Below are 22,541 nucleotides of genomic sequence, written 5' to 3'. Positions count from 1 at the left end.
CAGGTTCAAGGGGAGGGGAAGAGAGAGATCCCACCTCCTAGCTGGAGGAGAGTCAAGGAATATGAGAACTTTTTTTTCCCCTGAGGTAGGCAGGCTTTTAAAGGCAGAGAAAGTGAGTCTTAGAGCCTTGAGATTACTTGCCCAGGGTTGGACAGTCAGTGCAGAGCAGAGCCAGGGTTGATCGCAATGTGGTATGTTCTAAAACTCCCCCAGTGTCCTTGCACAGGTCACTCAATCCCTGTAAGCACTGGTGGCCTCATCTATGAAATGGCAATCATGATACTCAATTCACACAGTTGTTTCAAAGATTTTTTTATTATTTTTATTGATGTATAGTTAGTTACAATGTGTCAATTTCTAGTGTGCAGCATAATGTCCCAGTCATGCATATATATACATATATTCCTTTCATATTCTTTTTCACTAAAGGTTAAAACAAGGTATCAAATATAGTTCCCTGTGCTATACAGAAAATTTTGTTTTTTATCTGTTTTTATAGATAGTAGTTAATACTTGCAAATTTCGAATGAGGTGAGTTATATAAAATGCCAGGCACACATTGCAGGAGCTCAGTTCGTGGTAGTTCTTTGTCTTCATCTCCATCCCTGTCTGCTCCTCCTCTTTCTTTTTTAAAAAATATAATTGACATATAACATATTAATTTCAGGTGTATAACAGAATTTGATATACATGTATATTGTAAAATGATCAGCACAGTAAGACTTACCAGACATCCGTCACCACACACAGTCACAATTCTTTTCTCTTGTGATGAGAACGTTGAAGATATTCTTCTTATTCTTCTCAATATCATTATCATTAGCCCCAGCAGTGGAAACATGATGTCAGGAACTTCTAGGGGTAGGAGTAATGAAAGAGCATCAGATAGGAAGTTACAATCTCCAGACCTTAATTTTAGCCATGGATTTTCGCAACTGCTAACCTTTATTGTGGGCTCATGATGTATCCAGCCCAGAACTGAGCATTTCCCCACTGATCCCATTTAACCTGCACATCAGCTGGCAAGGTGCAGAGCTCAGATGTGAACCCACGAGCCAATGCACTGAATCTCTATGCTGTTCCACCTCTGACCAACAATCTGTAAGATTTTTCCAACTATAAACATATGTAGCCTGTAGTAATGTCATGACTCATGTAATAACATAATGACCCATGTTCTCATGTGGGCAAAGGTGACTTCATTTATTTTTCTACACCTGAACTTATTTCCTATCTTTAGTCCCTATTTCTCTTTGATGACAAAAACTAAAACCTAGTCATTTTCATGACAACCCAGTAGAATTCAGTAATTTCTAAATTTAGATGAAAACTTGTTGCAATTTCAGGTTTTCTCCCTGAGATGACATCTCAGTTCCACAGGAGATTTTCAGACCATTCTGGAATATGCCTGGTTCACAAAGACAGTAGAGACAAAACTAGGTCTTCCTAAATCTCTGGACTGTATATTCCAGCCTCCCTTGCAGTTAGGTTGGGGTCATGTGATTAGTTCTGGTCAAAGAGCTGTAGGGGGAGATAAGGTGTGTTATTTATTTGCTAAGGCAATGAAAAGCCCTCTGTGTGACTTTCCAGTCCTCTTTTCTCCTGCTGAGGCCACTCTAAGGTCACAGCTAAGCATATTGGATCCCTGAGTCATCACTTGGAAGGGACCTTCTGAGGAGGAGCTGCAATGGATCAGACCCAGATGAAGGAGAAACAAACTTTCATGTTTCAAGCTACTCTGTTTTGGGGTCTGTTTGTTATTACAGCATAGCCTACCCTATCCTGACCATAACAAACGTCATCCTGTGCTGGCCCCCTTTGAGATATGCACTGTTTAATGTTGACAGTCAACACTGATTTCTGCTGGTGTCTGTTGAAGCATCCAGCACTTCCTCAAGCCAATGTCTATGGGGTTGAACATACCTTTATCTGGCCTCTGGTTTGCGTGGCCCAAACTGTCACTGATGACTGTTCTTATCACACCCCCAGCATCCCCCAGGCCACCAGCTTCCATTCTTTTTCCTGCCATATTCATCTCAGGGCCATACAAGGTTTTGGCTACTCTCCTAATCTCTGTAGGACTGCAGGAGACCTAACCAAAAGGCTCTTTCACTCAAATGTGGTCCCCACAGCCATCTGTTCTTAACTGCTCTCCTGCCAGGAAGCTGGTGCAAGATATCCCCACCCTTAGATTTCCCCAGATTCATCAAGGGTGTTTTTGTTTGTTTGTTTTTCACTCTTCCCCTGAGCCTGAGCTATCTTGGAAGGACGGGGGCAGTCACAGGCTTCTCCCTTGCCCTTGGCAATCTGAATCTAGTCTGCATGGCAGGTGGCTCATTCAGATTCTTTTCCTCTCCTCTTCCTCTGTTATTTCGGGGAATAAACTTTGTGCTACAATTTTTTTCTGAGTTCTTTCGTTTCTCTTTGAAACTCAGCAAACTTTCCTTTTCCAAAAGCCTCCCTCTTTGTGATGGTTAATGTCATGTGCCAACTTGACTGCGCCACAGGGTGCCCAGACTCTTGGTCAAGCATTATTCTAGGTGTGTCTGTAAGAATGTCTTGGATGATTAACATTTGAATTGGTAGATTGAGTTAATTGCCGTCCCAAAGGTGGGTGACCCTCATCCAATCAGATGAAGACCTGAATAGAACAACCCACCCCCACTACCACCGAGGAAGATGGATCTCCTCCAGCCTGACTGTTGGGCTGGGCCATTAGCCTTGTTCTGCCCTCGAACTGGAAGTTACATCATTGGTTTTCCTGGTTCTCAGGCTTCAGACTCAGTCTAGAATTACACCATTGCTCAGTGACGGCAGATCTGGGGACTTAGCCTTCATAATCACGTGAGCCAATTTCTCATGTAATTAGTAATTAAATAATTATAATGCATTATATTATATTACATTACATTATGTTATATTATATTATATTATATTAGCTATTGGTCTGTTTCTTTGGAGAAACCTAACAATCTTACATAGCAAAAGTCTAAGATTCACACAATTATTTTCTCTTTTATAAGTTTTAAAAGTCAATTTTCAAACTCCAAAGCCAAGAATATGATCCCTCGGTATTTGTATTCTGTTGCATCTTCTTTTTCTCAGGAAAAGGAGACCTCTGGAAGAATCAGGGCAGTAAGAAAATGCTGGGGGTAGGGGTGGGTATAGTTCAGTGGTAGAGTGTGTACTTAGCATGCACGAGGTCCTGGGTTCAATCCCCAGTACCTCCATTAAAAAAAAAAAAAAGAAAGAAAACGCTGGTGAATGGAAGGAGACTCCTTCACTATCATCTCCGAACATAATTGTGTTCCAGGAATAAGGGGCATTTGCATCATGCTGACTCACTTTACTCCCCTTACAGCCCACACCAGCCTGCCATGAAGAAATTACCTGTCTTTGACAGGTGAGCAAAGTGGCTTCAAATATTCAAGTGGCTACACCTGGACCTGGGGAGGGTGGTCTCTTTTTCAGGGCAGGTTTCAACACAGCTAGAAAAAGAAGCCTCCACAAGGAGAAACCAAAGGCAAGTGCACACAGCTAGTGCAAGCTGGGGCAAGCTCAAAGTGTGTGGCTGTGCCCAGTGAAACCTCAGGACCAGCGTGCTCACGGGCATCCACTGCTACAGGAGTCGAAGAGAGAAAGGTGAGCTTCAAGAGCGTGGACACTGTTCTGGTCAGTGCTGTATCCCTGGGTCCTAACAGCGTCTGCCCGCAGCACGCACTCAAATGATATTTGTCCGATGAGCGAATGAAGGAAGAGAAAAGATTAGGATCTGCTCTCAGGTCCCTCGTCATTTGGCTGAGAAAACCCACCTCAGGAAGAGGGGAAAGAGCTGAGCCAATGAAGCGCTGAGCCAGGAAAAAGATGCTTGAAGCAAATATGAATGCAGTGAAGGAATGTAATCGGGATGTGGGTACGGCCACCTGGATAACGGCCACCTGGATCACACTTGTGTCTTACAACCAAAGGAGCTCCAGCGTTGTCTCCATCTGACTTTACAGAATTCGTGATGACCGGGAGTTCTGCTTTCTGTGTCACCAGGATTAGAACTTCTCTGCAGGAGAGGCTCAATTTTGGGGAGGGAGAGTTTGTTTGTAAGCAAATTGGGAAAAGAGCAAGTCTAAAGGGGATCCTCAAGCCACAAAGGATGTCTGCTTCAGAAAGGGGTAAGGATCGGGATGTCTATGAGAAAAATGTCCTGAGGGAAGAGCAAGTAGGGTCAGAGCCTGAAAGGAGAGAGGAGGTGCTTGTCAGAGGAGGGAGGCACTCCCGAGAAGAGTTTTGCCTTCTGGGGATATTTTTCAAGGGAAAATGATGTGCTCTGTGTGATATTCCTTCACCAAGAGCCACTGAAGCCTCAGTGAGATCACCAAGGGCCTGGATAGGTGGGATTTCTGGTGGCAACGTAGGACTTCTAGTTCCTGGCTGGAGTGGAGCTGAAACAGTCAGATGCACATGTTCACACCTCTCTCACAAGACCGGTGTGAGGGTTAATAATATAAGTACTCCGTACCTAGAACATTTACCACCAAATACTTAATGAATCTGAAGGTGTCCTGGGCCAGGGTAAGGTGGGGTGGGCAGGCTTAAATGATTAGGTCCTATAGAAACAGGAGCTGAACATTAGTTCATGCTGTACAGCGTCTAACCCAGTCAAGGAAAACTCATGACACAGAAGCTGTCATTCTTTCAGGCTGTGCCCACGGCAGACATCACTAATAGCTTGCAGCATTCTTTCTCGTCAAGGCTAGACTCACACTCAGTGCCATCTCAAGGCTGCTCTCCAGACAGCCACTACTAATGGAATGTTGATTGAGATTAAGTCAAACTGCCTTCCTTGGCCTGAGCCAGAAGGCCACAGACAAGCAGGCGGCCAGTGAGCTGGATGTGGACGGGAGAATGATAGATTCATTTCCCCTCCCCCCACCACATAAGATTTGAATTAGCTGATGACATTTTTTAATTGGGAAATTTCACATAAGTATCCAGATGTCTGGCTTCTCTTAAAATTGGAATGTCTTGCAACACTGAACTGCTCTCCCACGTGGTAACAAGGGGCCAAGGCTGAGGAGCAGCTGCCCCCTGTGAAGGGCTGTGTGCTGTTTGTAGGTCCTTCCTGGCCCCTGTTGGTCTTTTGGATTGCCCCCATCCCTGCCTCTCAGTTGAGCATGGGCGAGAGAGTGGACTCTGGAGACAGCCTGAGTTCATTCAGGTCCCACCTCTGCCATGTATGCATCGTGTGACTTGGACAAGTCCCTCATCTTTACTGGGGCTTTGCTTTCTCATCTATGAAATGGGGGTACCACTAGTACTTGCATCATGAGGTGGTTGTGAAGATCAGATTAATTAGAATAGTGCCTTGCATGTGGGAACCACTAAAATAAGTTTAGCTGTCATTGTTAAGCGTTGAAGTTTCTGTAAACGCTCGAGAGCCTGTCTCTAAGTCCTGAGGAGCTGAGGCACAGAAAGGCCAGACAAGGTCCAGAGAAGACTCGGGGTCCTTGCTGGGCGGGGGCGGGCCTCTGCCGCCCACCCCAGGGCTTTGAAGCAGCTTTCTGTATTGACAACACTTGGACAAACTCGTGGTGTGGGGATATGTATTTAAGCCCAGGAAAAGGAAAGAAAATGCTTGTTATTTGACCTCACTGCTTCAAGGGTGGGCCTGGAGGGTCCTATCCGGGAGGAGTTACAAGATGAAGCTAATTAGAGAACTACTGGCTGGAATGTACACTCAGAGCCAGGGAAGGGGAGCCCGGGCTTCTCTAATGGCATACTTTAAAGGGGTGGGGATTCCAAAATACAGACAAACAAACAAAAAGAGGCAAAAATAAACATGCAGACAAAACCCAGCAGCACACGGCAAATGTGAGAGGCAAGCGTCATCCGCCTTGTAGCTGGCAGGGGTCCTCTTCACTCTTCTGCTCCGTCTTCCGATCCTCCCCGAAAGACCCTTCTGCTCCACACCCCTCCTCCTGGGAACACCCCACTGCGACTCCTGAGGACCCAGAGCATCCACATTGGCCTTTAAGGGCACAGGGGAGACTGTAGGCGAGGATGTGCCGGGAGCTGGGGCCAGGGCGGTGTGCGGTGCCGTGAGCAGGCAGCCGGGGGACACGTACGGGTCAGGCAAAGAGAGCCGTGTTTTAGGGAGAGGAACAAATCTCCCCTCTCTGGGGAGACTGAGCGCAGACTGCCTTTGAACTGCATTCCTTGTTTTCTTTCTCCTTGAGAGAAAAAAGGCCATCAGTTCTGGCTGAAATTCAGCCTCATGGGTTCCTGAATGCCCGTTGGGCCTCTCGCTTTTCCAGCTTTGCCAGCCTCTGCTTTGTGTGTATTGCAGGTGAGAAAGGCTAGGTTTAGGTACACTTGCACTGGAGGGGAGGGGAGGGAAGGAGAGGGGAGAGAGACACCCTGTGTGGAAGGACACAGGGGATGGGGCGGGTCTCAGAATAACCAAGCTACTCACACCCAATGGACGGGAGAGAAATGGGGAGAGAATCCTACAGACTCTCCAAACCTCCGATCCCTGGAAGCGCCCAGCCACCCTCTTCCGTGTGCTCCGTAGGCCAGTGTCCCCAGCCTGGTGCGCACGCAGCCCACGTCCCCAGGCACTGGCTGGAGGAATGAACTGCTCTGTGGTTGCCTGGGCTCCCATGGACCCCACCTTTCTCCTCTTTGCTCTGTCTGTGTGTATTTTGTGGTAGGAGGGACATGCAGTGTACAAATATTTTTCCTGGAGCAGGTTAGAGAGCTGGGGCGGGGGAGTAGGAGGAAAAGAGCAAGGAAGCGGGCGTTTGCAAGAGGTCTGAGCAGCCTGGGAGGCGAGAGGCTTGCCAGAGGACTGGGCATCGCTGTCGGCAGTGCATGCAGCCTGTGCGTGTGGCACTCTGCCCAAGGGAGAAATCTGAACCAGCTTTCTCGTGGGGCTCCTGCGTGCAGCCCCACCCAGCTTGGAGCCAGACAGCAGGGAAGCCAAGGGATGCTAGTCTTGAACACCTCGGAGGAGTGAAGCAATCTCTTGGGCCAGGGTATTTCTAGCGGGTATAAAACTTACAGTTTGTTCTCAGATGTGCAGGAAAATCACTTTCCTTATTTTCTACAGTAGAACTCGATTTGTTGAAGAGTTCCGTTCTGTTCAGCGGTGGGAAAAAGGTTAACCTCGTCCCTCCAGGAGAGCATGGTTGCACAAGTTTATAATTTAGTCCACTGAGCTCAGGCTTTTTGGAGAAATGCTTGATCTTTCCCGGGGCACACAGAGCGTGGGGACGCCCATGTACAATCTTGTCAGAGAGGCCGGGCCCTCTGATTAGCTCCATTTGGCTGGCAGGAAGCGGGCAAGCTACCTCTGTTCTGGGATTCCCAAACCTGCTGGGGCTCCCTATCATTCCTCAGCCCAGGAACGGAGGTCACACACTCCAGCTTCATTCCTCTGACTCTCCCTCTGCCTCCAAACTCTTCCTCCAGCGCTGCCTTCCTGCCCATATGCTATAATCCTGCTTGTTTCCCATCTTACAACTGAAAAACAAAACTCTCCATTTATATGAGGCTCCTAACGTAGTCAAATTCACAGAGGCAGAGAGTAGGACGGTGGCTGCCGGAAGCTGGGAGGAGAGAGTTAGGAGGAGTTGCTTAATTGCTTCAAAGTTTGAGTTTGGAAAGATGATAACATCCTGGAGATGGATGGCGGTGATAGTTGCACAGCATCGTGCATGGACTTAATGCCACTGAACTGGAAAATGGTTAAGATGGTAAATTTTGTTTTGTATATTTTACCACCATAAAAACTCCATGTTTAGTCTTTCTGGATTTGGTTTTTGATATGTAACCAGGTGCTTTTGGAATTTAGAGGACTTTTTGCTCCTAAGTACCTAGCTTTTATAATCCAAAGACTCAGTCTTGTTTCTGCAGTGGGTGTCAAGAACCTATCTTGGAGTCAAGAGAGGGGCATTGTCTCTTTCTCTCTTTAATCCAGCTATGAATAATTTTAATCCTCCCCTTGCTGCACCAGGAGACCACTGATAAGGAAGTATGAAAAAATGAAAAATGCATTAATTAATCCTAAATGTTATCTCCTATTTTCATTAACCATGAGTTAGATAGATGTCCTGGAGTTGGTCAAGAGATTTGAATTTAGTCTGTCTCTAAGACTGGTTGAGGCATCAGAGAGTCTCGCTGTGGTCAGCTGGTGAGATCCCTGAGCTTTAAGGATGCAGAGGTGGGGGCAGGGTTTGGCTCAGTGGTAGAGTGTGTGCTTAGCACGCCTGAGGTCCTGGGTTCAATCCCCAGTGCCTCCATTAAATAAGTAAATTTAGTTATCTTCCCCCCAGCCAAAAATAATGCAGAGAGAGACAAGGGGTCTGGTAACCAAAGTGGCAGCCAATCTACTTATTTAGGTACTTAGAGCACTTCGCCCTTCTTTCATTCAGCACTGGAAAGGTAACATTCCACAGTCTGCTGACTCCTACAATGTTTTAGCTTCTTTTTCTGCTGTAACAAATTACTGCAAATTTCACGGCTTAAGAGAGCATGAATTTATTATCTCACAATTCTGGAGGTCAGAAGTCTGAAATGAGCCTCACTGGGCTACAATAAGGTGTCAGTTGGGCTGTGTTCCTTCTGGAGGCTCCAGGGCAAAATCTGATTTTTTTGCCTTTTCCAGATTCTAAAGTCTGCCCACATTCCTTCGCCCACGGCCCCTTCCCAGCAACTACATCACACCGACCTCTGCCTCCATCATCACATCTGATTCTCTGAACCCCTGCCTCCGTCTTATAAGGACACTTGTGATGACACTGGGCCCAGCTGGGTAATCTCTTCATCTCAAAATGCTTAACTTAATCATAGTGGCAATGTCCCTTTTGCCAAGTTAAGGTAACATGTTCCCAGATTCCAGGGATTAAGGCATGGATGTCTTAAGGGCGGGCTGTGACTCTGCCTGCCACGAGGAGTTTCTGTTGACAATTCAGCCATACAACTTACAGTTTGCTCCCCGCAGGTAATGACCCTTCTGCTAAGAATTGCTTTTTAGATTTTATCTTTGTTTTTGGTTTTCCACAGCTTGACTCTGACGTGCCTGGGAGTGATTTTCTTTGTATTTTTTCCTGCTGAGGGTTTGCTGAATTTTTTTGGTTTGGGAAAATTCTCAGATATTATCTCTTCAAATATTGCCTCTGCCCCTTCTCTCCTCTCTGCCTCTAGGCCTCTCATGATGACACGCTGGACATTGGAAGGTGCCCCACGTGTCTACCACCCTGCTCTGTTTCCATTCTCTTCTGTCTGCACTTCAGCTTGACTATTTCTGTCAGCCTCTCTTTGAGTTCACTCACTGAGTCTTCTTTGTCCATCTGCTGTTAAAACCATCCAAGAAATACTGATTTCAGATACCCTCTTTTACAATTCTAGGATGTCCGTTTAATTATTTCATACATTCCAATGTTCTGATAAATTCTCTATCCTTTTTTTAAATCCTCTTTGTCCATCTCTTCTACCTTATTTCATGCATTTATTTAGTTATATTAAAGTCTGTAACTGTTAACTTGAAAGTCCTTGGCCACGTCTATAGTCTGTTTTTTATTTTTGGCTGTAGTTTCCAACCTCTAAAATTTTTAACACGTGCTGGACATTGTGAATAACAGAACCCTAGAGGCTGCAGAAGATTCACCCTTTCCTCCATTCAGTTGGTGGGGCTGATGGCCTCAGTCCACGAGGAACTGAGCTGGTTGGGGCTGGGCTGCAGGTTGAGTGTGACTGACTGCACCTCTGATTTAATCTCGTTTCTCAGGTGAGACTCTCCCAGACATGTTACTGAGCCTAGCAGAGCTGATCTTAGCCTTGGGAAAGGTCTTCCTTCCCCCATTTTCTAAGTGATCAGGTCTTCAGTGCATCCACAGCTCTCCAAGGTCTTTTTGAACATGATTGTCCCAAGTTTATTGTCTTTTCTTCACTTGTTGCAAAAGCAGTGTTGCCTGTGAACATCTACTACCTCCTTCCAGGAAGCGAGATTCCCTCCTCTGTGTTTCAGCACAGCCACAGGTGGAAACACCCAGAGGATAACAAGGTAATGAAAAGAAGGGAGGAAATGGGTGGTGGTCTCCCCGGAAAACTAGAAGAGGGGCCTCTATTTTGGGGTCATTGAGACAGTCCGATAAATAGCACCCTTCTTTCTCACCCCATATGTAGTTCTGAAATAGAAAGCCAGGAAGATGGTTCCACTGTGATGAGTCCTGACAGAACTGGAGAGACATGTGGGTGTGAGGCAGCAGGACCAACGTGAAGGAAAGCGGGGGACAAGAAGACTGAAGGGGAGGGAGGTGGGGCCTGGAGGAGCCCTCGGAGCCGAAGTGGGGGCTGCAGGACTGTCAGCCTTCGGGCAAGGCCAGAGGGGACTTGGAAAGATGGCCACAGTGCTGGGAAAATGGGTCCTGAAATTTCATTGCCACAGTCCCGATCCCCCAAGGCCATGGGCCCTGGGGGTCCTTTGGATACTCAGATCTGACCCAGTGTCCAGTCAGCAACCTTGGACATTTCTTCACCTTCTTCAAGGGGAAGGATAATCTCCTTGGCATGACTTTCCAGGCTCCTTTCTATAATGCTACCTGCTTTTCCAGCCTCAACCTCCATCACTCTCACCTTGTCCCCATCCCACATTTGGCCTTCTTTGACACCCGATCCCAAGGCTGAGCAGGGTGGCGCAGGTCTGAAAAGGTCAGGCCTGCCGAGGGAACCACTGTGGGTGCTGGTCCTGAGGCCAGGCCAGGCCGTATTCCAAGTAATGCTTAGAAAGGAGGAAGCAAGCTTTGAGCCCAGAGACAAAGATGGAGGAGGGGCCAAGCACAGAATAGAAAGAACGGGGGAAGGACAGGCCGGGAGGTGGCCAGCACTGGCATGACTCCTGTAGAAACAGCTTGCAGCCACAGCATCCCTTCCAGATGAGGCTTCCCCACCTGTACCTGGACCACAGCTGTGACCACCCACGGGCCTCCATGCCCTCAGATGTCAATCACCCCCCACCCAGCCTGTGCCACCTGCTGGAGCGGCTTCCCTCCCTCAACGAGCCGGCTCTTCCCTGGTGGCCCCACTAGTACCTGCTGTCACTGCAGCGCTTGTCCCGGGCCCCCCAGGAGAGGCCATGCTCTCCACCATCTCTGAGAGCTCGAAGCGGACCCACCTGTCCCCCAGCCTGCACCCGAGGTACAAGGGAAGCTGAGAAATGAATTTTTTTTTAATTCAACAGTGGAAAACATAGACGTGCAGGGTGGACTGTAATATATTGTTTGCTCCATTAGATTATTAGTGTCCTCCGAGCAAATCACAATCACCTGGCTTGTGCCTGGGCCTGGGAAGACGGCACCGCCAGCCCAGGTGTCCCTCGTCCCGCAGATGGCCCGGATCCTCCCATGGAGAGATGCCCCACCTCCCCCAGGAGCCCTTTGTCTGCAACCAAGCACTGCTGTCGGCCCTGCAGGGGCACCACGGTGCCTAGTGGGATTGCTCCTCTGTGGACCCTCACTCCACCGCCTCAGGACTGTTAGGCCGTGCGGTCAGGAGGACTCAGAGGGCCTCATCTCACAGGCTGACTCCTTAGGGGCCCGCCAGTGACCTGAGCCATGACTTAGGGCGGGCACTTCACCCACTGGCCTCCTTCAGCCTCCGGGGAGGCCAATTGCCTTTCAGGGATGGGGCCTCACTGCTGCTGTCAGCTGATGGGACCAAGCAAGCTGGGACTCCCCCTCACCAAGGACCCAGGAACCCTAGGTGAACAACAGGAAGGGAAGAAATTCTAAGGAGGTGGGCTGGACTCCAGGCCGGCCTCCATCCCCAGCAGGGCGAAGGCCTGGCACAGGGCTCAGCAGGGGGACCGAGGATGTTGTTTGTTCCCCAAATGGGGCCCCAAATAGGGCATCTGCAGGAAGGATGGTAGGCCCTGGCCTCCAGCCTCAGGCAGGCCCAGCCTCATGGAGTCCCCAGCAGAGCGGGCAATGGGGACAGGGACTGCGGTGGGGACAAGGCCTGGCTTTGTGGACTTCCATTATTGCCAGCGGGGGTGGGGAGCAACTCTCAGATCTGATTGGTGCTGGGTTGGTAAATATTTGGAGAATGTAAGCATCAGAATTTCTGTAGCAAAGTAGGCCGGGGCTCCGAACCACTGAGATCTGGACACTGATGTTGGAGACCTTTGTCCCTTGGGGCTGGTGACATGTGTGCACGGATTCTGTGGAAAGGGCCACGCCCCTGGGACCGGAGTATACAAAGGAACCTCCATGCAGACCGACAGGCTAAAGAGAGAGAGAGCAGAGCTGCCGTTGTGCTCCGGCAAGAGAGAGGCAGAGGCGACTCAACACATTTTTAACAAAATGATGGAGCCCACGGCCACCCCCTGTGCAGAGGGTCAGGGTGGCACTTTGTCCCAGGGCCGCATGAGGGTGGCTGCCACTGGACAGGAGAAACAAATGAAAAGTCCGAGGAGGCCAGTCTGATCCTTCAAAACCAGGAGGCGTCCACGTTTGTAACTGAGATGAGAAGGGGAGCTGCATTATTTATGAAACAGCTCAGCCCAGAGTTAACAAGGAAGAAGGAAGCCCTTAGAGGGGAAAGTGGTTTCCAAAGCATCCGTATTTCGCTGCAAACACACACACACAAACTATGATTTAGGGTGTGCTGAGGTTTAGAACCGGAGATGACTCCAGTGTAGTTAGAGACCATGGGAGAGGGGGACGGGGGTGCGGGCAGGGCAGGCAGAGGGATGGAGAGCCGGGGAGGGTGACCTTGCAGGCTCCCTGTGAGAGAGGGGCATGCTGCTGGGACGCCCCCTGGTACAGAGGACAGTGTATGTGCAAGTGTGTGTGCATGTGTGTGAATACACTTGGAATGGATCGAGGGTCAGAAGGAACGTGCACCCCTGAAGATGCATAGCCTCCTAGGAATTGTAGGTTAATTCTGTTTGCCTGGCTAATCTGCTATAAGAACTTGGGCCAAGATTCTGAGAAAACAGTATCTTTAGTCTTGTTTTAAATTAAGCTATAATAAATTAAGGTATAGAATGTTCAGTTCGATGAGGTTTGGTAATTGTGTATGCCCCTGTAACCAGCACCATGGTTGTTACAAACAAAACACAGGACATATTCACCACCCAGAAAGTGCCCTCATGCCTCTGACCACTTTTTGACTTCTTTTGTGGGGGGAAGTTGGGGGAGGTAACTAGGTTTATTTATTTATTTTTAATGGAGGTACTGGGGATTGAATCCAAGACCTCATGCATGTTAGGCAGGCACTCTACCGCTGAGCTACACCCTACCCCCACCAACCCATTTTTTGACTGTCCTAGAAATTCATATAAATGGAAGTGTACAGTATACACTCTTTTGTGTCTGGCTTCCTTCACTTGGCATAATGTATTTTGAGATTTATCTATGTTGTGGGTTTAATAGTAAGTGGTTCTTTTTACAGCTGAGCCATGTTCTATGGAATGAATACGCCATATTTTCTTGATCTGTTTGGATGGTTCTTATGAATATGACTACCTAGGCATCCATGTTCAAGTCTCTGCATAGACCTATGTCTTCCTTTCTTTTGCGTTGGTACCTAGGGGTGGAATTGCTGGGTCAGAGTGTAGATGTTTGTTCCCCACTATGAGAGACTGCGGGACGGCTCTCGGTGCACTGGATTGAGTTCCCTTTGGCCTGCATACTTCCCAGCATTCATTGTATTTTACTTTATTCCTCCTGGTGGATGTGAAATGTATCTCACGATAGGTTTCATTTGCATTTCCTAATGGCTAATGGTGTTGAGCATTTTTCATGTGTTTATCAACCATTCATGTGTCTTCTTCATGAGATGCCCGCTGGACTCCTCTGCCCATTTAGAAAATTGGACTGTTCATCTTCTTCTTGTTGCTGTTGATTTGTAGGCATTCTTTATATATTCTAGTCCTGCCAAAGGGAGGTTTTTTTAAAAAGTAAAAGAGCAGTTACTAGTCATGCTACCTCTGTTCCTTAGGTGAATGCCACACCTCCAACCCTCTTCATATCATATCTTTTGGGGGGGTACACTGGGTTTAAAATGCACCCACTGTGATCCCACTGGCAGAAATGCTAAATTCTACTTAATCAAACTCAGCTGCCTTCTGAGGCTCTACGTCTACTGAAAGCAGAAAAAATGTTAGCCACTACATATAAAAATAGATTAAAAAATAAATTTCTCCTGTATAGCACAGGGAACTATATCCAATATCTTGTAATAACATTTAATGAAAAAGAATATGAAAACGAACATATGTATATACATGCATGACTGGGACATTGTGCTGGACACCAGAAACTGACATGGTATAATTGACTACACTTCAATTAAAAAAAAAAAAGAGCAGAAAATAAAACAAAAACATGAACAAATAAAAGCAACTAATCTTACTGCTTCAAAGTAAACCCCCATTTAAAGACAATCTCTTTTGTATAATTACTCAGGCAAGTCAAGATTTAACTTAACTGATCAAAGTTTAAAGCCCCTTTCGTGTTTCTATCTCCTTAAAAGTCTTCCTGTCCCCACAAAGGATTGTCAGGAAGTTGCTTCCGTTCCTCGTGGCAGCAATCCTGGTCTACTTCCTGTCCTCCAGTTGCAAGTCGAACTGTATGGGAGGTACTTGGGGTCAGCCATGGTCTCTGGAGGTCAGCTCCATCCCTGGACCCATGCTCCTACTGACCATGACCTTACCTTGACCTCTGGCTGTAGGGTCTTGTCTCCTACTAGGCTCCCACCTTCCTCTCCCCCCACCCTCTTAGCATTACTGCTCCCCACGCCCAACCTACACAGAAAGTTCTGGATTTCACACAAGCCACACATCCACCCCAGGGAACCTGGTCTATGGGATCTCATAGTCCCTCTCTGCCTAAATGTGCCCCATCAGCATTTCCTTTCTCCTGAAGCCACCCCATGGGGGAGTAGATCACACTGGAAGGTGCTCTCTGCCTGGAATTTTAAACCAAAAGGGGTGCATAAGCTTGTGGATACTTCCTCAGACCATCTATTATTTCCATAACCTCACCCTGCACCCTGACTGTAGGATTTCATTCTAACTTTGTTGACTGAAAAGGTCTTCAGTCTTTGCCTCCCCACAATATCCCAGCCCAGGAAGAGCTGTTCCCTTTCCTGTGGGGTTGGGGATCCCCCTTAGGTACACTGCCCAGTCTTCCCTACTCTGTGGTCTGTAGTAAAAACTCCACGATCATCCTCCAAGACTGTTATTTTTAGAAGACATCTATTTGGATTCAGGAAAAACTCCTCCTCTCTCAATAGCCTGATCTTGCCGGTGAAAACTTGGCTTTCAATCCCACGGTTTCAGAGCTTGTTTGGATGTCCAAAGCTGAATAGCTGCTCTTTCTTCTCACCTGTTTCTCCTCCCTCCTTCATCCCAGCTACCACTCATGAAAGTGATGGAAACTGAGGCTAAATAAGGGAAAGTCACAATGAAGGAGTGAGAAAAGTAAGCACATTAGTATCATTCAGGTACTAATCTTAACACACTTACTTTGGTGACAACCGAGGGACTTAACTGCCTCCTTCAAGAGTCATGTCCTCCTGGACTCAGCTCCAACTTTAGTTCCCACTTGACCCTCCTACACTGATTGTCCTGGTAGACACTTCGCAAGGTCTTGGACCCTCAGATCCCCTTCTTAGCTCCTGTTCATCTGTTAATGCTGCACCCAACATTGCTCCATCTCATGCAAGGATTTTCTCTAGTACCCAGCTTCAAAGGACCAGACCCCGAGGGAAGGCACTCCTAAGAGATCCTCATTTCTTGATGATGCAGATGAGCCTAACTAAATTTTAACAGCCAGCCTCCAAGATGGCCATCAGTGGTCCCCACCTCTGAGTATTCATGCTTTTGTGCAGTACCTTCCCACAAGGTTGGTCAGTGTGACGGATGGGCTAAGGCCCAGGGATGGTAAATTTTCCTGAATCTAGGTTATAATAACACAGTGGCTTCTGCCCATCTTGCTTGGGTCACTCACTCTGGGGAAGACCAGCTGCCATGTTGTGAGGACACTCAGGCAGCCCTGTGGAAAATTCTACGTGACAAGCCACATGAGTGACATCTTGGAAGCAAGCCCAAAGTGACAGTGGCCGTCCACTGTGGTAGGCATGGCTTCTCCATCCAGATCCAGAGCTCATAGAAGAGGAATCAGAGGCCAGAAGAGGCTGGAGGATCCATCAATGTCACACATCTGGTCAGTGCCCAAGCCACGCCTGGATTCACAGCCCCGTTTTAGTGAACAGATTGATTTTCAGGTCACAGTGGTTTCTCAGATGACACCATTAGTGCCTCCTGTGCCCTGGCTTCTCTGTGCTAAAGAGCCTGGTCATCAGGGGAGACCAGGACATCCTGTTGTGGGAGGCAGGGACTGGGGGTGGGGGTGATGGGCACTCTAAGTTGAGGAGACAACATGGCTAAAGGCACAGTGGTGAGAAAATGTGTGGTATTTTTGGAGACGAGCAAGTTGCCCACTGCAATGGGAAGGCTGGTGCCCCGTGAGAGGTCCTTGAATATGGTACAAGGGGAGGCTTCCTGGAGAACGCTGAGACTGCCCCAGGCCTGTGGCAAGACTCCTGCCTCGAGTTCGCAACAGGCAGGGTATCTGTCCTCGAAGGTGGAGTGCGCTGACCAGCAGACACACTGGGAGCATGTGTATCATCAGCCCGAGCATTATGGAGCCCAAGGAAAGATGCCGTTAAAGCAAGAGGCAGAGTGAGGGCAATCTGCCCACGCATACTTGATCCGAGGAGATGTTTCTAGAACAGCATGAGGCTGGAGGGCTCAGAGGGGGCCCTGCAGGGGCATCTGGGGCTCCAGGGCTAGCCCTGATGTCCCAAGAATGCTGATCTTTGGGAAAACTTCCTCAGCAGGCTCCCAACAACCTCTGGGTCTGAGCTTCCAAAAACAGGGGCTGAAGCAGCAAAGGCGGATGGAAATGCATTGATTCCTTTGGCTTTGTTTCACCTCGTTTTCATTCACTGCAGCAATTTTCTCCCCAGGAAAGCAGAGAATTTCCTAGAATTAGGGTCCTGGACATTCTAGGTGACCTGCCTGTAGGCATTACTTGTCAAGGTCAATTTGCAGTCACGTTTCTTGTCTATAAGTTCAGAGATGTGATCACATCAAGTTCAGAAAGCCTGGACTTCTTCAAGAGAAAGACAGAGCTGAGTTGGAGGCAGAATGGTTCTCTATCCCTGATCTGCACCCCCTTCGAGAACGTAACTTAGCTCCCAAGCCCTGGTTTACATTCACTCACTGCTAGATTTTTCTCAGTGCCCTTTGGGTAAAAACTAAATCAGTTAGGGATTTTTTTCCCCACATTCCTCTTTCCCTCCCTTCTCTCTTAAGTTTGAGGAGGATGAATTATGGGTGGGAGGCACTGTGTGACTGTGACCAAGATGTCCAGTGCCCACTGGCCCCAGGACATTGTCACCTACTCTTCTACACCTATATCTGTGGCCCCTTCACTCTCTGGTTGCTACATGCAAGTAGGTACCTCTGCATCCCCTTTATCCCATGACCAAGGCTCCCTAGCTTGCTCTCAGGCACACCAATGCCACCCCCGCCCTGCCTGCTTCCATGGCACAGAAATACTGGTTGCCCCACCAAGGCTCTGGGGGACTGACCACCTGTGGCCCATCTACTGGAGTCCGTCCATGCTTGGACTGCTCCTCCTCTGGTGTCTGGTGCATATGGGCTTCTCCAAGAGGCTTGCTTCCCTTCTGTCTGTCCTCCTCCTCTTCAATTATTCATTGAAGAAACCAAAGCCTTGGCTTTTTTGGAAGAGTATGAGAGTATTGTCACTGTTAAAAAAAAAAAATCCATTCAGAAATTCAAATGACTTTCCCTCTCTTTCTTTGGGTAGAGGCTGCAGGCCAACAAGGGAAACAGGATAAAGAAAGGAAATCTCAGTGACAGGAGTTCGGATGGAGTTTAAGTTGGAGGGAAACAGACGATCTTCCCAACAAAGTTCTCAGATGCAAGCAACAGAAACCAACTCTGGCTAAATTACAGGAAAGGAAGTCTCTTAAAAGGACATTGGGCAGCTAACAGAATCATGTGGAAGGCTAGAGGGCAGGTTCAAAGCTGATCTTTGAAGAGCAACGAGTCAAACCACACCGCAGAACTGGCTGATGCGGAACACCCACCACCACCACTGCACCACCAGGAACCGTGCTGGCTGCCACCGCCGCTGTGGCCACCACCAGCTCCTTCCTCCTGAGTCACTGCACTGGTGCATTTGCCTAGTAGAGACGAGGCCCCCGTTTTGAGCCCCAGCTGCAAGGCAAGCTGGGAAAGGAAGTATCTGACCATCCCCGTATCTGGGGGAGGGGTGCTTTTTCAACTCACAGACTCATACAATTGGCCATTCTCCAAATTAAGATGCCAGGAAGCCAAAACAAATGACCAGGGTCCTCTTTTCACATAAGGAACACACTAGAGGTGGGCTGAGAAGGTGCTCTGATAGTCTCAGATGCTCCGTCTAAGGATCGGAGCCAGCCAGCAGGTGGGAGGCCAAGGGCACAAAGAGATTGGGTCTTAGGGAAGGGGAGCAGAGGCGTGTCAGGAGGCTGTGAGGGGGTAAGAGATGAGAACCACAATGAAAGATGCTCACCTGTTGGGGAGCTCCTCCTCCGAGGATGCGTATGGGCTGGAAGTTATGGCTAAATGGAAGGAAAGGACTATTATGCCCAGAAGAGCTTGATTGGCCAAGAGCAAAGTTATTTAATAACCGACTGCCCTGCCCCTCCCTCCTGTTACTAGGGGGCAGTGCAACACCAAGATGAAACCAGATTCCACTGAAGTGAGGTCAGGGAAGGGGGAGAGGCGAAGATCTCAACGTCTGGATGTGAATGTGAGAGGACAGGGAGGGGGCAGGACTCCAAGGCTGGGCGAGGAGGACAAGGGCTCCAGGTGGGGTCACAAATCAGTTCCCTTTTGGTCCACACAGTGACCTTTTGCCTGTGGCCTCTTGTCCACAAGGATAGTATTTCCACTTAAAGGTCACGTCCCCCAGGGAAGCAACTGTGACTGTTTTGCAGCCTGGTGGGAAGGTCAGAGTATAAGTCATCAGATGACAAAGAAGCAATATGGCAAGAAAGGAAACTGATATTTCAGGGTGCTGTTCTGACCGCTCCCCAGCCATGGAAGCACACGGTCCCTGGGGAGGTGGCTCCTGCCTGCCCCACTGTCCGGCTCCTGCAGTCACCGGGTGCCCAGGAGTGCCTTTCCTGCTGATGCCACCGTCTTCCTTTGGTTAGAAACAAAGCAGCCGCATCAATCCAAGTTGTCGTTAGGAGCTTTTAAAAGAGATGTCGGTTGCACTTAACACACAGTTGGGGCCAGAGTAAAAGCTGGGTAGGTGCCCGGGCTATTCAGCTGGAAATTACATCCTGCTCAGGAACATAAATGTCACGCCCCCCAGGCCCCAGCACAGGAAAACCACCTCACAATGCCTATTCCCCAGGACTCCGAATTTTCCAACCAATGGTCCTGTGCTGGCCTTCAGACCTAACCTGTCTCAGTAAGGAAGGCCAAGCTGACAGGAAACACGGGAGGGCTATCATTGACCTCATCTTTTCATTTGCAAAACCTGTCCAAGTCAAAATGCACCACTTCAGAAACCATACAAAGGACCTGATACGTGGATTCTTTCAAAAGTCATCTCGATAATTCAAACCAGTAGCACAACCAGGAAAACATGCTAATCTAATGTGGTTGAAAACACCCACAGGCAGGTCCTTAATGCTGGTGAAAACGAAGACTCGAACATCCTCGGAGCCTTAATTTCAGAGATAGAGGGATGTTCGTGGGTTTGTCCTTTTGTGGGCAAACAACCCTGTGTTATCTACTGAATGCAATCACCTGATGGCAAATTGAGTTAGTGAGATGGTAAATGCAACCCAAGAGAGATTTACAGACAAATCGAGAGGGTGTTTCATTTGATTGCACAAGTCAATCAAAGCAAGAAATGCAGCAATCTGAGAAACGACTCCTTGGCATGAGGAAGGAAGACTGAAGTGGCTGTTTCTTCCGAGGATAAAGGAACCCCCACCAAGCCTGTGCTTGGCATCCTCAGCCTCCCCTTTCTGAGGCTTTCACATCTTGGGGTTCCCTTGGGCACCCCCGGTCCCGCCACCATAGCACACAGGGGCCCAGACGTTGTTCTCAGAATCATTCACACTCAAGTGTGAGTGACTGATCACAACCAAATTGGGCACCAGAATCAAATGTGAAACTCAAAGGAGACTTCCAGAGAAACTTCAGAAATCCTCACTGGGAAATCTGGGGACCTGCAATGGGGAAGGGGTTCTTCATACTCACCATTTCCATGAAGGGACAGAATAACTAAACTCATTGGGTCTGAGTGGAAACTCCAGCTCTGAATCTTCCTTCCTACTTGGCATGCAGGGTGGTTCTGAGCTTCCTTATTGCGTCAACAAAAAAGGAGAGACCCGCAGACCTCTCAGGTCGGGATGAAGTGGGTCCTATTTGTGAGGGTGTCTGGCACATCAAGGTGTTCACAGGACTGAGGAACTTTTGCTTCTTCAGGCCGTGGCCGGAGTGGACCAAGTTTTAGTGGAAAGCCTGTTGTCTCGGTCAAGAGCTGTCCTGAAGTTGGTGCTCTGAGCGGAAAGCCAGTCTTTGGTGAGCAGCCTACACACGGTCGCCGGGAGCTTCAGGGACACGTTGTACAGGTGTCTCTCGCCCCCATGGGTCCTGGGCGCTAACTCTCTTAACATAGTATTTACTCATTGGCCTCCTGGAGCTTGTCCCTGGAGGGGGCAGAATGAGTCAGATTGTACAACACCAAGCTCTTTTGTTCAGAAGTGATACAGGACACGGAGTTCCCGTGGAATTTGCTCAAAATTAATTTAGCCACAATGGCTTATTATTAGATTTAATTATAAATGAAACGATTCGCCAGGGACTTTTTACTTTGTAAACAAGCACCTTGGAGTCAGAAGGGAATTTTTTTTTCCTATTCTCTGGTCTCCCCACAGGTTTTCACAAAATTGTGGCCAAATTAAAAAAGGGATTTGGATGAGAGGCCACTATGCCAGCCACCCTTTCAGGTGCCCCTGCTTTTGAGAGGAGAGCTCTAGTCCCACACCGTCTGCTGCAGTTAATACATCATCCAAAAATCACCCCGACTTCTTTTCAGAATCCCCAGTGCTTCTGCATAAACATTGACTCTGCTGAAATTAAAGAGTCCAAGGAACAAGTTCTGGACAGTCTGGGCTATAGTTTCCTCCAGAACTCCTCTTACCAGTGTTTTCTTGGAACATGATGCCGTGATGCTCTGCTTTACCATTGATGGAACATGAGATTACTATAGACCTATGTTTCTTACCTTAACAGTTATGTGTTCACTTTAAGGTGTATTAAAACAAAAATCACTCCTCAGAGCTGTGATTTCATGGCAATATACAGATCTTGAAATTTAAAGGTAGGTCAGTTTGAAGAAAAGTATTAGTTAAATAATAATAATAAAAAGACATGTAACGGAAAATGAAAAAAGTTTGCTAAATAATGTGTTGGAGCCTGGCTCCCCAGAATGTGATCCTCAGACAACATCATGGGTACTGCCTGGAAGCCTGTTAGATCGGCACTCTCAGGCCCCACCCTAGCCTTGCTCAATCAGAATCTACATTTTAACCAAGTCCCCGAGGGGTTAGCGTGCCCTTCAGAGTTTGAGAAGCACAGCCTGAGAAAAGCCTGGGGCAGCATTCCCCGGGGATGCTGAGATTGCTGGATGGATCAAATGCGTCTCGCTCTGGCAAAACTGCATGAACGTTTGCCCAGCAGAGAATTATTTTGAGTATTTGCAGCCCCTCTTTCACTCTCCCAGCAAGATGTTTCCACTGTGTGCAGGGGCCAGGGCCTCTGCATCTACCTCCCTTTGCAGGCATAGAATCAGGGGCTCCTCCTGGCACTGGAGACCGAGCCCTGGGTGCTCCCACCTGCACATGCGCAAAGGGGCTCCTGGCAGCTGCCCACCTGGGATGGTCCAGGCCATGGCTGGGCCTAAAGCAAATGCCTCAGAGACCTATGGGGAGGCTGCCAGCTGCAGGGGCCAGAAGATAAGAGTGTTAATTTAGCTTGGCTGGCATCCAGAAAGCTGAGCAAAGCTACGCCTCCAAGCTAAGGGCATGCCTAAATAAAATAAAATAAAATAAAATAAAATAAAATAAAATAAAAGTAAAATAGAAATAAGTTGGCAGATGTTCGTGCTTCCCTTTGTAACCCTAGCTGCACACACGCGGCACATCCTATGTACCAGGCACTGGGCCAGAATGTCCGTCCCACACTAAAACCCATGCCGGTCAGCGTGGTCACATTCACTGGCAGTGAAGTCGACGTGGCTGGAGAGGCGTCTTGCCTGTGGTCACCCGGCCCTTCGCTGGCCCCTACCGCTTTCTGCTGAGACCAGCTCTGGGCAGGAAATGGAAACAGGCTGCTCGTTTTCAGTGCTGCAGCATGACCAGTTCTCCCTAGTGGATTCTGGCTG

At 48.3% G+C, this 22,541-nt stretch overlaps 1 long non-coding RNA gene across 1 annotated transcript; it reads right to left on the bottom strand.

Moving 5' to 3' along the window:
* Nucleotides 1–335: 335 nt before the first annotated feature.
* LOC140689848 (uncharacterized) lies at nucleotides 336–1,084 on the bottom strand. The gene is made up of 3 exons (XR_012064990.1): nucleotides 944–1,084; nucleotides 728–855; nucleotides 336–624 (listed from the first exon to the last, which is right to left on the bottom strand). It is a non-coding gene; the product is annotated as an uncharacterized lncRNA (long non-coding RNA).
* Between the last annotated feature and the right edge of the window lie 21,457 nt (nucleotides 1,085–22,541).

The sequence above is a fragment of the Vicugna pacos genome, chromosome 27 (assembly GCF_048564905.1).
Source record: "Vicugna pacos chromosome 27, VicPac4, whole genome shotgun sequence".
NCBI lineage: Eukaryota > Metazoa > Chordata > Mammalia > Artiodactyla > Camelidae > Vicugna > Vicugna pacos.
Note: the sequence above shows the minus strand (reverse complement) of the source record. Positions and strands in the feature narration are given on the sequence as shown.